The 18127-nt window shown below is 39.0% G+C and overlaps 1 pseudogene; it reads right to left on the reverse strand.

The window, feature by feature from the left end:
- Positions 1-4816: 4816 nt before the first annotated feature.
- Positions 4817-17450, reverse strand: LOC139084821 (transcription factor BTF3 pseudogene; annotated as a pseudogene).
- Positions 17451-18127: the final 677 nt, after the last annotated feature.

Below are 18127 nucleotides of genomic sequence, written 5' to 3' on the forward strand. Positions count from 1 at the left end.
ACTATGCCTCAGGGCTGGCCCCTAGATTACTTTTTTATTGTGAAGAACACACAGACAAGTATATAAAGCAGACCATATACAACTCAATGAATTAACACAGTGCTAACACCTGTGTAATCACCCAAGTCAAGAACCAGAGCATTGCCAGGACCCAAGAAGCCCCTCTCATATCCCCTTCCAACGATTTCTCCTGTCCTCAGAGGTAACCACTATTAAAGTAATCAAACAAAGAAGCCATTAGAATGAGTGTCTCTAATGCTTGGCTGCCCGCTAAGCAGATGAAAACCTAAGCCTGAGGGGCTGGCCCAGTGGCGTAGTGGTTAAATTCCCACGTCCCGCTTCGCTGGCCCAGGGTTCCCTGCTTCGGATCCCTTATCATGCCATGCTGTGGCAGGTGTCCCACATATAAAGTAGAGGAAGATGGGCATGGATGTTAGCTCAGGGCCAGTCTTCCTAAGCAAAAAGAGGAGGATTGGCAACAGATGTTAGCTCAGGGCTAATCTTCCACAAAAAGAACCCGGTAAGCCAGAGTAAATTCCTGTAGAGGCCTTAAGGTTGAGAAATCGAAACCTAAGAACAACCAATCACGAACAGCCAACTGGGCTTTCCCAAATAAGGCAATTGCTTAAGCTCTAGCCAATCAAGTAATTCCTTGCTTTGCTTCCCGTCTGCTCTATAAAAGACTTTCTCCTAGTTCCTAAGTGGAGCATTCCTAACCATTCTGTTTGACACTGCCTTATTTGAATCAATGTTTCTGGAATAAATTCTTCAAATTTTAATGTACCTCAATTTATCTTTTAAAACCACTATCCTGACTTTATTGTAATCACTTTCTTGATTTCCTTCACAGTTTTAAAAGTGATGCATGCGTCTTCAACACTGTGGCTTACTTTTTCTCCTATTTTTTAATCTTTATATAAATGCAATCCTATTGTGTATATTTTTTGGTATTTGACTTCTTTTGTCCAACATTATGTTTCTGGGACTCACTCATATTTTTGTATGTCACTGTAGATGTCTGTCAGCAGTATATGGATATTGAGATTGTTTTAAATTTGGGGGTTTTACAAAAAATTCTGCTATAGGACATTCTTCTCCTTTGCTAAACATGTGCATGGATATACAGTATACTTAAGAGTGAAATTCCTAGGTCAAAATTAGAGAGAGAGAGAGAGCACTTTAGCAGATGGCACCTAACAGTTCTTCAAAGTCATTGTCCGTTTTAAGTTTCCCTAGCAGTATATAGAAGTTCCCATTGCTCTGTATACCTGCTAACACTTGGTATTGTCAGTCTTTCTAATTTCAGCCATTGTGGTTGGGATATAATATCTCATTGTGGTTTTAATTTGCATTTTCTAGATGATTAATGCAGTTGAGTATGTTTTCCTATTTTTTTTTAACCTTTTGGTTATCCTCTTTGCGGACTGTCTGTCTTTCTCTTTTTGATTTTAAAGAGTTCTGTATATATTCTGGAAATGAGTCCTTTGTTGAATATATGCATTGCAAATATCGTCTCCCACTTTGTAGCTTGGCTTTTCACTTTTTAAGTGGTATTTTTTGATCAAGAGAATTTCTTGATTATAATGTAGTTCAGTTTATCAATTTTTTTATAGTTAATACATTATGTGTCCTGTTTAAAATGTCTCTCCCTATTTCAAGGTCAAGAAGATAGTCTCCTATTTCATCTTCTAGAAGCTTTATTATCTCACTTTGCACGTGTAGCTCTATCATTTTCCTGGAATTGGTTTTTGTGTATGGTGTGAGTCAGGGGTGAAGTCTCATTTCTTTTTCCCATATGAATGTCAAATTGCCCAACTTCGATTATCGAAAAGTCTGTGCCTTCCCCACCACTCTGCAGTGCCACCTTTCTCCTATACCAACTATCCATATATTCATTGTGCTCTTTCTCGGCTCTCTATTCCATCCCATTGGCCTATAATTACATCCTTGAGCCAATACCACTGTCTTAATGCTGTAGCTTCATATTAAGTCTTAATAATAGGTAGAGCAGATTCTCCCACTTTGCTTTACTTGACTCTCCTGGCTATTCTTGCCCGTCTTCATTTTCACATAAATTTTAGAGTTAGCTTTTGAATATCTGTGAAAAAACTGTTAGGATTTTGATTTGAATTGCTTTGAATCTATAGATCAATTTGAGAATTGACCCCTATAGAATATTGATTCTTGCAATCCATGAGCATGGCATATTGTTAGAAATCAGGGTAAGTTTATTGCCTATTTTATGTTTTATATGAATGGATTCTTTTATATTTGTTCAACATTAAGTTTGTGAGATTCATTAATTTTGCTGCTTGGAACTGTAGGTTTTTTTACTGCTGTGTATTACTCCATTGTGTAAATATTCTACAGTTTATCTATCCATTCTATTGTTGATAGGCATTTGTGTGGTTTCCACGTAGTTTGAGGGCAATATGAACAGTGCTGCTGCCAACATACTTGTTCATGTCTTTTGATGTGCATATGTACACGTTTCTTGTGGTGTTTATAAGCCACCTGATTTTTAAGCTAAAATGAAAAGTGCTGTGCCTATGGCTTTTTCTTTTTCTGGTCCAACAATTCAGACCATCAACTCTATCACGCATATAATGCTTATTTCTCCTAAGAGATATTCTTCTGGATCTCATTTCTTTTCCTTTGGTTCTGTTCTCAAATTAACATGTGAGTTGTTTGATATTTGTTGTTACAAAAACTCATCTCATCTTTGGCCTCTACTTTAACAAAAACGTTCCTTGGGTTCTCATAAATACCTTTAAGAAGATTTTCTTTTTATGTTTTACCCAGGCATTTTGGATGTTTTCAGTGGGATGGTTGGCCTAGATGTCTAGCTTCTCGTATTACTAGAAATAGAATTCAATATAATTCAACATGTATTTATTAAGCACTTACTGTGTATCAGGCTGTCGTCTAGGTTTAGTGATAGCCCTGGAAAAACAGACAAAATCTCGGCCTCATTGGGCTTGCATTCCTAACCAATATCTCTTCAAATATTCCTTCTGTTCCATTCTCTCTTCTCTCTTTGTTTTCAGCTTAAATATATGTTAGGCCTCAGTCTTTTCTCAGTATCTTTGAACCTATGTTTCTCGTCTCTGTCTCTCCATCCTGAATTCTAGATAATTTCTTCAGATAAATCTAGTTCATTAATTCATGTCGTGGAATCACACATTTTACCCCCTCAAGGAAACAACTTCGTTTATAAAGACAAGTATTCAAGCCACTGTTATTTTATTTTGTTTATATGTGTACATATATATATATATGTGCACACTCATGCACACACACATATAATCTGTCCTTTAAAAATCCAATTAAAAATACTTAAATGATGCCCAAGTGTGTATTCTTACTCATGATAAGAGAGATTCCTGGAGAATGTTACCCAGGCTGGATATGCTTGTGTAACAAGCATGCAGCAGCCTCACTGCCAGCCACTACTCTAGAAGTTTTGCTTGTACTTGTAGTAGGTTTGGCTACAACTTCTGGTTGACTCAAGTTCATAAAAAATTTCATATATTTTATTAAAAATTTCTTCACTGTGAAAATAAACGTGTTCTCAGATATCATTAATTTAAATATGGCAGACAAGGAATAAAGAATTGAATTTGTCAGTACAGTGTATAAATTGATTCAAACAGAAGAATTCACTTAATCTCTGTCTCTCATGCAGTGAAAATATTTTTTACTATGTAATGATATTGCGGACAGAAAAGAATAGCCAAAATCAGAGCAAACGCCTGTGAAATTAGCATCCAGCTTAGGAAATGTAACAAATATGAAAACCCCTACCTGTTCTTCATTCCCCTGCCCGCACCACCCAGAGTCACGTTTTAACTTTTAAGTTTTTAAGTTTTCTCATGTCTTTTGAGCATATTAAGATACATCACTTTATAATGTCTTTTAATAAGGTGTTTTTCCCAAATTGCCTGTCATTTTGTGACCCACAATTAATTCATCTTAATGCTTAACCCAATTTTCTCCACTATTATGTGAGCTTCCCCTTTATTCTCAGGCAGTTTTGAAACTGGCCTTTAGTAAATTGTATACATAACACTGATGGGTCCGTGAGACATTGAAGCATACTGGGAAATTATACAAATTTACACTCCTACCAACGATAGATGAGATTGCCTTCTCCCCACATCCGTACCAGTGCTGAGTTTTGTCAACTATATTCTCTTTTGTTGGCAATCTCAGAAGTAAAAATCTTGTATTGATTTGTATTTCTTTAATAAAGAGTCAAACAGATTTTCTAGCATGTTTATAAATTTGGATTTTCTTTTACATTTAATTTTTAATTTACCGGAAATGTATTTAGTTGTTAAAAAAAAAAGAGGTAGAAATCAACTTCTTTTTTTTAAGTTGCTATTAGTTTTCCGAATATGTTTTATTGAATAACCTTTGTCTTCCTCCCTATATTGAAATGCAATCATATGGCAAATTACTGTATGTTCTGGGTTCTATTTATGGACTCGACTGTCTTCAATGGAGTGCTGTATTGTGTTGCTTAGTCATTTTATAGTAGGTTTTAATATCTAGTGTGCTAAATCCTCTCCCAATTATGTTGGGGTTTTTTTTAGCTCGGCAAAGTACTTTACTAACTTTTGTTTCAAACTTTATTCCTGGGCTGCTTCAACTTGATTAGTTGCAAAGAATGACTTGTGTATAAGCAAAACTGAAAAGAACTGAGGTGTCCAATGGGCTGGGGCTTAAAAATATTAAAGAGCTAGATTTTATCACATCCATGAACAAAGTTTTAAAAAGCAGCCATAACATAAAATAGCAGCTCCCCGTAACTTCTTCAAGTTGCGTCTTCTTCAGAAGTTGACTCAATTCCATTTGCTTCCTTCCTGGAAGCCTCAGCACCATTCTGCACAAGATCTGAAACTTCATCCTCCTCTCCAGTGGCAAGCAGGGTTTCCCATCCACAGATTATTTGGGCAGAGCTTCAGCCAGTCTCCTTAAACCAGTCACTGTCTGCACCAAGCTGGTTTCAGATGCTGCTGGCATTTCTGTCGGCAGCTTTGTCCCAGCATGGCCTGTAATGGTGAAGATGTTGGCTGCCAGAGATTCCTGTTAAAGAGCGCCACTGTCCCTTGGTTTGTAAACGTAGTCACCTCTTCATTCCCAGAGATCTTGTTTACCTGAACTCTCTCTAAGTTCTTTAAGGAGAGTTAAAGTTTTTTTCCTGATCTGCTGTGGCTTCTATGAACCCCCTTCTTTCTGCGGGCAGCTCCTTTCCCACCAGTGTGCACTTGTGTCTGCAGTTTGACAAGTGTCCCCTGGTTCATGATAGCTTCTTTCGCCTTGTTGAGGCAGAAATGGGGCCGTGCTGGAGACTAGGGTTGGCGCCCGGGGAGTCTCAGGCAGACCAGTGGGATTAGTGTCGCACATGTGGGGATGACCCCAATTATGCTTCTTTCCCAAATTTCCCAAAACGTATTTATATTATTACTATTTTTGTGTGTGAGGAAGACTGGCCCTGAGCTAACATCAGTTGCCAATCTCCCTCTTTTTGCTTGAGAAAGATTGTCCCTGAGCTAACATCTATGCCGATCTTCCTCCACTTTGTATGCAGGACACCACCTCACCATGGCTCTGTGAGCCGTGTATAGGTCTGCACCTGAGATCCGGGCCTGTGAACCCAGGGCTGCTGAAGCGGAGCGCATGCACTTAACCACGACGCCACCGTGCTGGCACCTAAACTTACATTACTTTTAATGAAAACTTTAGAATCACTTTTCAAGTTCCCGAAAAGGTCGTAATTTTAATTATGATTGCATTGACTTTATAATTTAGGAATAATCAACATCTTTGGAATATGGAATCTGTCTAAACAGAAACTAGTGTGCCTCTCCATTTATTCTGCCATCTATCCTAGTAAAATTTCAGTTTTCTTCATACAGGCCCTGCACGTTTTTATGAAGGGTAGCCCTAGGGTTTGTGTGCATGTATTGTGTGCTATTTTGAGTAGCTCCTTTCTCCTTTCAACAACTTTCTGCTTAGTTGTTCTCTGTATCGAGGTGATTTGGGGATGTTTCTCCAGTTTGCAGAAAGCCCCTTCGTTTTCCTCTTGTTTACAGTGGAGACTTCTGTGTGTTTTTCCCTATCCAATGGTTGATTGAATCATAGTTAAAGAGACCAAGTAAGGCACTTCACTAGGAAGATAAGAGAATTTCTTTTATGGTTGGACCTATAACATATTTAACTGATTTGAATAATAAATCTTAACTTATTAATGTGTAATTTCCCCCCATAACTGTTACCTCTGTTCAGTCTCCCTCTGCTATCAGGCTCTCTTAACAATTCAGTCCACTTCTTTTTTCCTTTAAGATTGGCACCTGAGCTAACATCTGTTGCCTATCTTAAACAAGGTTTTTTTTCTTCTTCTTCTCCCCAAAACCCCCCAATACATAGTTGTGTATTCTAGTTGTAGGTCCTTCTGATTGTGCTATGTGGGGCACTGCCTCAGCATGGCTTGATGAGCGGTGTTGGTCCACCCCCAGGATCCGAACCCATGAAACCACAGGCCACCAAAGCCTTAACCAAAGACTTAACCATTTGCCCACAGGGCTGGCCACTCAGTCCAATTCTATAACCTTAATAAAAGCCTATATTGTGAAACAGAGGGACGAAGAGGGTTGGAAAGACTTCTCTGACTGCACCTTGTTTTATAGTTTTGACTTTGGAACCACGTGAATGTTTCACATGATTGGAAAAGTTGAATCAAAACGGAAAAAAAAATCCCTAAAAATCTGAAACAAATGGATACAAATAAACCTTGGGGTATATCAAATTGATGGTATAACCACACAGAAAAAAATTATTGCAAATGACTTTAAAGCTCCATCGTTGATGTACCTCCCTGGTGGGTTACAGCCTAAGGAGCAAAAAGAACCACGCTGAAATATTCAGTTGCAAAAGGTAGCTCTACTGTTAGTGGTAATATTAGTATTGTTGCTTTGAAGCTATTTTACACACAATATATACGATCCGTGTATATATTATATATATGCATAAACAAAGAAGTAATTATGTTAATGTCATTAGAACCATGGATTTTCAGCGTAAAAAAGAAAAGAGATACAAATATAAAAAATCAAAGAATTTAATGAAAAACACTACAATATTTCATCTGAGTTGGAAATAACCATATGAATTCATGACTTATTTTTCTTTCTATAATTCACATATTTCCTAGCTTTGTCTGCTGAGAGGGCATAGAAATAATGATGGTCCGATAGCAGTCAGCATCCCCAGGGCCAATTGCAGTCTCTAACTACCATCCTCCGACAACAGGAAGCAGGGCCTCTTGAAGAAGTGGCGGATTCTAGATCTGGTGCAGGGTGGAAGATAGAGGAACAGGTTAAATGACAACACAAGGATGCAGCCAGTTGAATCCCAAATGTGGGAAATTCTACAGGATAAATGTATTGATTTCTTCAACAAATAAAGGACAGTTGAAAAAAGGGGAAGGGAGAGAAGGAACTATTATAGACTCAAAGAGACTTAAGAGATAGATAAATATCAACCAAATGTGGATCTTGTTTGAATCTTGTTGAAACAAACCAACTTACTGTAAAAGTACTTTGGGAGACAACTGGGAAAAATTAAACAGAGTCCAGGTATTAGAAAGTGTTAAGGAATTGTTAAATTTGTTAAATGTGGTAATGTTATTGTAGTTATGTTTTTAAAACATCTGTTAGAGTTACAGTCTAAATATTTATAGGTGAGATTACAGGACATTTGGGATTTACTTTAACATCTGGTCCTCCCCCCAAAAAACAGTGTGAATGGGGGATACAGGTGAAATAAGAATGGCAAGAGGGCTGGCCCAGTGGCATAGTGGTTAAATTCGTGCAGTCCACTTTGGTGGCCCAGGGTTCGCAGCTTCAGACCCTGGGTTTGGACCTACACACCGCTCATCAAGCCACGCTGTGTTGGGATCCCACATACAGAATAGAGGAAGATTGGCACAGATGTTAGCTCAGGGACAGTTTGGGGGAAACAAAAAGCAAAGAAACCCTGGTTCATAAGATGGCAAACTCCCTTTTCAGAAATCTCACCGTGTAGACAACTGTGGAGCCTTCCAGCTCATCAATACAGCAGATCTGCATTAACAATGAGCATCATCCGTGCCCTCCAGAGGACTGCAGTTGCCTCATTTTTATGTCAATGCAGCACTAGCACCACTGGGTTCCCTGATAATACAAAAGTATCAACTTCTCCCGGTCATCACTGCAGATACAATTTTCCGCTCTTTGATATTTTACGATTACATAAACAGCATGGAATAGTAAGATTATGCTTATTTTGCTAATGCATGGTGTGATCAAAAGAATACCCAAATTAACAGGTGAATTGACAATCCAAGAGGACAAGAGTCCTTGAAATTGGAAACGAAGATGTGACTGCAAAAAAAAAAGAGACACAGAGAGATGCGACGTTATTGGCTTTGAAGATAGAAGAAGGGCCTCTCAGAAGCTGGAGAAGACAAGGACAGGTCTCCCCTCGAGCCTCCGGAACTGAACGAGCCCTGTTGACACCTTGATGTTTTGTCCGGTGAGACCTACACTGGACTTCCGATCTACAGAAAAATGAATGAACGAATGAATGACTGAATAAATGAGTAAACTTGTTCATTTTAAGCCATTGTTACAGCAGTGAATAGGAAATTAGTACAATTATCTAATTAAACAAAGACACTTTGCATATATTAGCTTAAATAAACTATACTTGAAGTTAATTTTACCTGGTTCTTTTTATCTGTTTTAATGTGGCTGCTGGAACACGACATATGTGGCTTGCTATTCCTATTGGACAATGCTGATTTAAAATCTTTTGGCTCGATCATTCTACATGTTGGAGCAAATTCAGTATTACCTTTTTTAGAAGACTCTTGGACTGTCCCCAAGCCCTCCTTTGGCTTACTTTTAGGGTGGGGTTGGGACTTTCTAGTTAGTCATTTGGTCTGTTGAACTCCTCAGCTTTCAGAAGACACTAGCAGTCTCGCCTCTACTCTGCTGAGCTAAGGCATGTGACTCACATTCATAGGCAATATAGAACGGTGACATTCCACATCTTGTCAGGGAACGTGACCTCACACTCACAGTTGTTCAGTACTTACCAACTTGAACAAAACCACAATTTAATGCTCATTTAAAGAAGACACGGTTGTTGCTGAAATTCCAGAGCAAAGAGAAATGTACACATCTTTCTGTAGGCCTAGTTCAGGACTAACAATAATAGCTCTTTGCACAAACCATACTGTATAGGTTTTTCTGGTAGAAACTACCTAGATCGACACCAAGTATTTCTTCTTCCTAGACACACATTTCTTAGCCTTCCTTGCAGTTAGCTTGTAGCCATGTGATTGGGTTCTGTGCAGGGGTAGTGGGCAGAGGGGATGTGCTTCCAGGCCTGGCCATGAAAGCCCAAACATTGTCATCCACACGTTCTCTTTCCCTGCTATGATAACCTCAGAGGCCACATGTTTACCATGGCAAAAACCACAAAATAGAAGGATTCTGGATCTCCAAGTCACCACCTCAAAGAAAGCCACCGAGGAAAGTTGCATGACTGACTTTGTGAGTGAGAATGAAGCCACTGCTTTTCTAGTCATTTGTAGGTTATTTGTTACCATGGCATATCTTAGCTTACCCCGACTAATATAGATCTATTGAATAAGGACTTTTTTAGGAGTTGTTTAATTCTGGAACGCACGTGAGTAAGTGTATTTCCAACTACACATAGTTCGTAAAGTACACATGCCCATCATCCAGTGGGTGAAGAGCTCTTGAAATATATCTAAGGCAAAAATGTGGAAATATTCCATGTGTCCTTGCCGGCTGATGTGATGATTCATAAATTCCTATCAGATGGGCATGGCCAATTTTATTATACTTCTGTGAGGTTATAGTTTAGTGATCTACTGGAAGATGCATACTTACAAATCCCAAACAAACGAAAATAGGACAGGTGGTACTTCTCTTGTTTCTTTTCATAATTTCAGGATCTTAGTATTTTCCCAAATAGAAAGCACTTCTTCAACTAAATTTTCACTATCTCAAACTGTGCTCCCAGATTCTTCTGGGTAGCCACATTGTTAAATTAAACTAGATTTCTAGATATTTTGGAAGCTTAAAGAATAAAGGGAAAGCTTCTCTGAGCTTTTTGTTTATTTAATGTTGTCATTGTTTTATATTTATTTTGTCATCAACAGAAATTTTAATTATAGATCAAAGCTAATTTTATTACTGAAGCTTTTAAAGTCTATATAGCATTTGTACTTATAACAAGTTGGTGGAGCTGTTCTTTTAAAAATCCTTCATAAACACACAAATGAAAACCTTCCCTGGGCCGGCCCAGCAGCGCGGCAGTTAAGCTTCCATGCTCCGCTTCGGCAGCCCTGGATTCGCCAGTTCAGATCCCGGGTGTGGACCTATGTACCACTTGGCAAGCCATGCTGTGGCAGGCGTCCCACATATAAAGTAGAGGAAGATGGGCATGGATGTTAGCTCAGGGCCAGTCTTCCTCAGCAAAAAAATAAGAAGAGGAGGATTGGCAGCTGATGTTGGCTCAGGGCTAATCTTCCTCAAAAAAAAAAAAATCTTTTCTATATTTTTATCCCCAGCTATAGTGAGAAGTGACATTTGGTCCAGAATCCTAGATTCATGTCAAGGCTACCAGCACTTCACAAAGCCAAAGTTGTACTTTTTGAAGGGGGAAGTGGGCTGAAGGTAAGAGGATGAATAAAGTCCATGAAGAAGGATAATCAAACAGAAGACATCTGTAGAGTGATTCACTACTCCTCCAAGAGGGCTATCTCTGTACCTTGTCTTGTCCAGCTGAGTCACAGAATCACATGCCTCATTGCTATACTAGTACAATGTCATGGTCTCCCGAGGTGTTGTTTCTAATAATGCACATGCTTAAAAGTTCAGGAAGAATAATCACAAGGGCCTTTAATGCTGACAGGTGCAAAATGGCTGCCCTGAGGCCCTAGGGGATCAGATATTTAAGATGGCACAGGCACGAGATCTTGAAAACATATTGGAAGTTGTAACACAGTCAAGCTTAGTTGTAGTACCTAATGGTTGTAATGTGAATTTTTACTTTTATGGTTATTTGCAGGAAATTTAAAATTCCAGCCAATTTTTTTTGCCCCCAAGATTACCTTCAAGATGGGTTTTTTTTTTTCCCATCAGTTCATATAAGTGCAGAGAAATATAAAATCATTAAAAAGTCTTTTAAAATTTTATTGAGGTCATAAAAGTTTACAGATAGTGAAATTTCAGTTGTACATTATTTGTCAGTCATCATACGTATGTGCCCCTTTACCCCTTATGCCCACCCCCCAGTCCCCTTCCCCTGGTAACCACTAATCTGTTCTCTTTGTCCATGTGTTTGCTTATCTTCCACATATGAGTGAAATCATATGTGTTCGTCTTTCTCTGTCTGGCTTATTTTGCTTAACATCATACCCTCAGGGTCTATCAAATATAGAATCATTTTCATGTAAGTTTAAGAAAAATGTTACTAGAAAAGTAACAGCAATTATTCCCAGGATCTCATAATATGTTCCAAATCCAAATATCAATTATTCAATTATTCTCATTATTAATGAGGTTAACTGAGAGTCAGTATTAGATGTTCCTCCAGTTAGAGAAGACTGCTTAGTCCAGGGCGGTGACTTGTGTAGAATGAAAACATTATTGAGAACAGGAAAGTTGATACTTTGGAGTCTCCTTCAGAGGTGTCGAGATCTGCAATGTTGACGTGAACAAGGACATAATTATCATGCTTAAAAAATTTATAACCAGAAAGGGAATTTGTCATTCCTAAACCAACCACAGTAATGACAACATTCAGATAATTTCAGAAACTTCCAAAATAGTGTGGTTCGTGAAGATGAATTCCCAATATCTCTTTCATCACATTGTAGGAGATAAAGAAATAAACAAAACGTAATCCCACGTGACCCAGGAAAAAAATCACAAGTTGTGAGCTTCTCTGACTGACTAGTCAGGATGACATCATGCCACATGTTTCTGGAATCTTAACTAGCAAATTTGCCCCACAAAGGCTTTATAAGTCAGTAAAAATTGCCCTGGATCCTTTCAATTTCATGTAAAGTAAAATATCACTTGTTAGAGAAAACATATACTTAAGGAGGTTGTTACATCAAATCTTGTTGTAATGAAAAATGTAGACTCATATATATCATGAATGGTAAATAGTGTTGGAAAATATTTTGTCTTGAGGAAATGTGAACTAAATGCCTATGGCGATAGTAACACAAAATGCTTGAGGCATTTGTTATGCGACTCTCTTCTATGAAGCTATGGCGAGCTCAAGTCACCGTTACTCTCGAGGCTGAGAAGTGGGTGTATTTAGTAATATAATTGTAGTGGATTTAGTGGATTAATTCTGCTTGGTGGGAAAGCCTTAGAAAGCACCTTCTCAAATGATTTCTTGTTGTCTTCATCAGCAGCAGCACATTGTTAATTGCTGAATTAAAATGCTACCATATGCTGCTTCTTGAGCTTAGTCAGACAGTGTATTTTTGTTGTTGTTTTTTAAACTAGACAGTAGGCTTGTGTGTGATGAGTCATTGAGTGTTATCTTGTAGATAACAGGCTTAGGAGAAGAATAAATAAGTGTGCTTGAATTGGGGCACTGCCTGCTGGATGCATTCCATCTCTAGTACCTTCTGATTTGTGCGGCTAACCCAGGGAGGTGAGGCCAGTATTCAAAGCCTAGAATCGGATTGCACCCACCTTGCCTCACTCAGCCCTCATCTGAGGTTGCAGAGAAGGAGGCTTCTGCTTTTTCTCCCTTTCTAACCTTCCTGTTGCTTCTCTCTTCCCTCCTCACTGCCATCTTTTGCCACCACTTTATCAAGAGCCAAGCCAAGCTGGAGGATAGTTATGTAAAAGCAGACAAAATTGCCTGGCAGTGTATTGAGACCAGAATGGGTCATGGAAATTATTTCTGTGCGAAACAACATTTTAAAAATCAGTTATTATGTTTCCAAATGTATTTTAATTAAATTTGATGAATCTGATAATTGATTTTTATTTTGCATTTCTTTTTGTATACTGAATGTCAGATTGGTGGAATTGATCCAATTTTTGACTAACGAAAAAAAGTCACAAAAGTTAGCTATTTGTTTAAGCATCCTCAACTTTGAACTGGTAGACAGGCTCAAAGGTAACCTTTACTGGAGTTTTATCTTGCAAAGATCAAAAAATATATTTATTTTTCTTTCAATGATCGTACATATTAAGTATCTTTCTATTCTGCTAAAGTATTAATAAGCCTCATGAAGAGAATTGGCAAAGTTAAGAATTCTCCATGTAATTCAGATAAAATAAGTTTTTGGCTTAAATGTTGACTTTAAAACGACTTTGACCCGTTCTACATGGTACAGTGGTAGTGGGTATATGACAATGTATTTGTCAAAACCCGTTGAACTGTGTGCCACCTAGAGTTAATTTTACTGTACACAAATCTTAAAAAATCAGCTTGGATGGCTGAGGAACCCAAGAGGGAATGGAGGCTATGACAAATAAATCTAAGTGTATTACAAATGTATGACATAACCACACTGAAAGAGATGGGGAAGAAAGGAGCTAGCCTAAATAACTTTGTAACAAAGTGTTTTGATTAGATGCTGTAAGGCTATAGACAAAAAGAGTTGTACACAAACATCTAACTCTGGTAAATTTATTTATCACACAGTATGGGTTATCAATTTTGAAATTACTTTGCATGTATACTAGAGTTGAACAAATATGTAAATACACTGTAGATAATGAGCCAGGTTGAAGAACTTAAAAACTGTTGAGTTCTTCGATACGCCTTCCTCCAGGAGCTGAAGCTAAATGCCCCTCTCTTGAAAGAGGGCTGGACTTACTGACATCCTTCAAATGAATCGAGTATGAAGAGAAAGACAGGTACTTTACACTGGAGACACCCGACAGACAACATCTTAACCACGTAATCAAGACGATCAATGCCAGGAATGAGACATACTGGTATCATGTGTACCCACTGACGGGCTATGATGAGAAGGACGCACTGCTCCGTGATATCCTTTCCCAAATATGTACAACCTCGGTCTGGTCACGAGAAGGCATCAGACAAACCCAAAGTGAGGGACATTCAAAAGTGTCAAGGTCATGAAAGGCAAGGAAAGAATAAGAGACTGTCACAGAAGATTGTCATAGAAGACTAAGGAGATGTGACAACTAAATGCAGTGTGGTATCCTGGATTTGATCTTTGAACAGAAGAAGGACATTAGCTGGAAAACTAGGCAAATTACAGTAAAGTCTGCAGTTTAGTTCATGTAGCATCCTAATGTTAACTTTTAATTTTTGATCATTGTGTTATGGTTATATAAGAAGTTAACATTAGGGGAAGCTGGGTGAAGGGGATACAGGAACCCTACATTTGTAACTTTTCTGAAGATCTAAAATGATTTCAAAATAAAAGTAAACCTTCTGAAAACAGGCTTACAAATAATTTCCCAAAACCATCAAATTTTGATTTTTTTTCTGCAAATAATTTGCATTGCTTTGCTTTCACTCACTCAGCACGTCCTAAACCAAACTGATGACCCTCCTCTGCCTCTCTCCAAACCCACTCCTCTCTGTGCTCCTGTCTCAGTAAATGGCACTACCACGCTCGCTCTCCGTGTCCACCTAGGAAACAGAGTCATTTTTTTTTTTTTGAGGAAGATTAGCCCTGAGCTAACATCTGCTGCCAATCCTCCTCTTTTTGCTGAGGAAGACTGGCCCTGAGCTAACATCTGTGCCCATCATCCTCTACTTTATATGTGGGATGCCTACCACAGCATGGCTTGCCCAGCGGTGCCACATCCACACCCAGGATCTGAACTGGCGAACCCTGGGCCACCCAAGCGGAAAGTGCACACTTAACCACTGCGCCACCACGCCGGCCCCCAGAGTCATTCTTGACTTTTCCTTCTCCCTCGCTTCACAATGAATTAATTACGAATTCCTAGTCACCAATCCTAAATATCTCCTTCATATTCTTGAATTACTTGTCTTATTTGTCTTCCATCATAGACGACGATCTCTGTAGGGGCAAGGGCATTGTCTGCTTGATTCCCCATGTGCTCCATACGCTTAGCACAGTGCCTGGTGCACAGCAAGCACTCAAAAGTTAGTTGCTGAATAAGAGAATGAATGCATGTTTTATTGTATGTTACTGTTTATTGGTATTTTCATCCCAACCCCCCTGTATCTAACATAGTGGGATGCAGCCATATAAGTCTTTTATTTATTTATTTTTAATCTGTGCTAATTGAGTTTTAGAAATCAAGTGTGGCCTCCTTGTTAACAGAAGTTTCACAAAGTCCAATTTGATGTTCTGACTCCAGAAGTCAGTGAGTTTTCAGAGAACCACAGAATGAGCTGGAAGGACTTGTGAAGGTCGTTTAGTGCAAATCTCTCATTCTGTGAACAAAGACCTTGACGCTCCAAGAAGTTAAGCAGGTTGCTGAGTTCTAGCATGCGTCCAATGACAGAATGGGCATTTATTTTGATGGCCTAGAGAATCTGGAAGAAGAGGGAGAGAAAAAAATAAGGGAAAGAATGGCATCAGATCCTTTATTCTACACATCTTTGAAACAAGTGGATAAAATAAATAATAAATAATGCTTATTAAAAAATTTATCTAGGGGGCTGGCCCCGTGGCCGAGTGGTTAAGTCCATGCGCTCTGCTGCAGGCGGCCCAGTGTTTCGTTGGTTCGAATCCTGGGCACGGACATGGCACTGCTCATCAAACCACGCTGAGGCAGCATCCCACATGGCACAACTAGAAGGACCCACAACGAAGAATGTACAACTATGTACTGGGGGGCTTTGGGGAGAAAAAGGAAAAAAAATAAAATCTTAAAAAAAAAATTTATCTATTCATTTCCAGGCAAAAATTTTGTTCTATGAACTCTTTAAAAAATCTAATTATTTGGGGGAGGCATAAACATTGAGTTCCTGATTTGGGGGTAAGTTAGTTTATTTTTTCCTTAAGCTTGAGGGCGTGAAGTACTTAGGGATGTGGATACCAAAAGAGGCAAGAAGGAAAAGGTACATAAATGGGGAGAGGATGGCAGTAGGGAGTGCAGGAGGATGATTTTGGAGGGGATGGTGTAAGAGTATATAAAATTGACCCATATGGGTTCTTAAAGATATTTGGGATATTGCCGATTGGAAATTAGTAGGAATACTAAATATTTCTATACTACTGCTCATTAACCTACTCATATATAGCAACTTGTCAAGCATCCTTTACAGTAATCTGGGAATCAAAAGGCTTTTCATAGATTTGCTTGCTGGGTATTTAGACTTTTACTGATGCTAGTAATAGCAACCCAAAGACAAAGATACATATGGGATCCAATTCTTTTTGTCAAAATTTTTTACAGAAGAGAAAATTAATCAAAAGGATTACTCGACTTTCTTTTTGAAATGAGAGAGCTGTTGAGCTACACAGCTGAAAACAGAATTTCATTTAGTCATGAGGCATGAAGAATCTTGCTCATAAAAAGAAATCAATTCATTTATTCATTCACAAATGTATTCTTTCATTCAGAAAAGTTATTGAGTGACGTATTTATTAAGTGATTTCACCTAAGAGACTTGAGGAATAAGTAGGAGTTAGCTAATCGAAAAAGTGAAGTTATATGATAAAGCCACAAGTAATGCCATTCCCTTCCTGAAAGCTTCCTCTGGCTTCCCATTGCACTTAGAATAAAACCGGCACTCACCCCACAGCCCAAAGTCCCGCATGACTGAGCCTCTGTCCACATCTCCTACCACTCTCCACCTGCCTTCGTGTTTCTCGGTTATGCACGCCCAGTTAGTTTCCACCTTAAACCCTTGTTTCTGACATACTGGAATGCATCCAGTATGCTTCCTTCATTTTTTCTTTAAATCTTTGGTAATCAAGCTTCAGACAGTTAAGTATGACCTCCTCATTAAATCTTCCCTCTGCCTAGAATGTTCTGCCTTCCTATTCCTCCGTCTTAAGTAAAATGTCACTCTTTAGAGGTGCCATCCCTGACAATTTTATCTAAGCAGACACTTCTCTGCGTAATAACTTATCACTACCTGCAGTTGCCTCGTTCATTTATTTGTTTGCCTGCTCTTGCCTGTCTCCCTTTGTTAGTATTCAAGGTCCATGAGAGCAAGGACTTTGTCCTGTTCACTCCTGAACCTCTAGGCCCTAGAAGAGTGACTGACACATCATGTGCATTCAGTAAATAATGACTATCCTAGACGATGAGATTTGTTTATGAAATATTAAGCTCACTGATACGAAGCTGGTGTTCAACAAACAATAAATTCTTTTCTTACCCATCGATGAGACCAATCAATTCAGTCCCCTGATCAGCAAGGACCGTACGCATACCATCTTGGATGTGGAGGATGTTGCATGCTATTATTCAAAAACACTTAGTAAAGGAACAATGACAGTGTATGGGGTGTTCTCTTTTTGCTCCTCCCAATCCACTCTCTACTCTTTGCCACTCTGCTCTGTGTCCCTGGAACATAGACCTTTAGGATTGCTTCAAAGGGTTCTCTCATTCTCTGGCATCTGGCTGGATTTGGTCAACAGGAGGTGCCATCAGGAGATCAGCAAGCAGAAGAGTGAGGTTTTCTTGACTGAGTTCCTTTACTGAAGCCTTCAAGCTCCTGTTGGGCAGCCCTCTCCTAGAGTTCTCTCCAGGCAGTGGTCACCGTTCCTTCATGCTTAGGGATGTATGCTTAGGGATGTTACATCCCTTGTTGGTTTCCCTTAACTCTGCCCACACCTTTGTGAATAGTCCTCCATTAAAATCGCCTCAATCATTGAGGAGTGCCATCCCTCAAAATGGAATACCCATCTGTTTCCTGGTAGAACTCTGATACGCAGAAGGAGAAAAAGTGGGCAGAATTAAAACACAGCCTTCAGCAACACAAAAGCAAGAAAGGTAAGAAGAGCCACGGAATGACTAGCATGAATGATGGGCCAAAATGTGTGTGCTCCGCCATCTCCTCTTTTTGCATCTGTGGATCACTATCTTCTGAGGTTGGGTCCCCACCA

Source organism: Equus przewalskii, chromosome 1 (assembly GCF_037783145.1).
Source record: "Equus przewalskii isolate Varuska chromosome 1, EquPr2, whole genome shotgun sequence".
Lineage (NCBI taxonomy): Eukaryota > Metazoa > Chordata > Mammalia > Perissodactyla > Equidae > Equus > Equus przewalskii.